The sequence below is a fragment of the Camellia sinensis genome, chromosome 13, assembly GCF_055761805.1.
Source record: "Camellia sinensis isolate YWXY chromosome 13, ASM5576180v1, whole genome shotgun sequence".
NCBI lineage: Eukaryota > Viridiplantae > Streptophyta > Magnoliopsida > Ericales > Theaceae > Camellia > Camellia sinensis.
Window position 1 is genome coordinate 55,826,647 of NC_138973.1, and position 869 is coordinate 55,827,515.

Consider the following 869-nt stretch of genomic DNA (forward strand, 5'->3'; position numbering starts at 1 on the left):
GAAAATACAATAAAATTTTGTGATGAAAATTATAAAATTATGAACAAAAAGTCAGGAATAAATTTTGAATTTTGTTAATTTAAATTTAATTTTTTTATTTGTTTTTAATTTAAATCATTTATCTAATTTTATTATGTAAAATTGATGAAAAAATATTATTTTAATTATTAAATTCAATATATTTATATAAAATGTCTAAACTTCTTTTTTTTCATTAATTTTAATAATTAAAATACTCATTTTTTTTTATCAATTTTATTTAACAGAATAGATAAATAAATGAAAAATAAATAAAAAATTTAAAATTTAAATTGATAAAATTTAAAATTCATAATTTATTTTATTATAAAGGTCAAATTCTGATTTTTTTTTTACTTATAATTTTTCCTTTTAAAGAAGTCTATAAACAAGGGTGTTGGTAATTGGATGTGCATATTTAATTTTTTCCAACCTATTTAAATTGCTTTTTTTTTTAATATTATTTTTGTTTTTAAATACCCATATTAGTTCTAATTATATTCTCACCCATACTAATTAAAAATCCTAACCCTTGTTACCTTAAATTGCTTTTTTTTTTAATATTATTTTTGTTTTTAAATACCCATATTAGTTCTAATTATATTCTCACCCATACTAATTAAAAATCCTAACCCTTGTTACCTTGGGCTACCACCATGACCAACCCCGGTAGCCTACAACCACTCCTTTTTACTGCGCCCTCATAATCCTCTCCTCCGATCCTTTATTTTCATCTTGGTCCTTTTCTTCTGACCTATTAATGTGATCTCTATTGTACATAATTTGTTTCTTTATTTATTTTTTCTTGTATTGATCTATAGAAAAATGAGGGGTTGAGAAGGTCCTGGCGC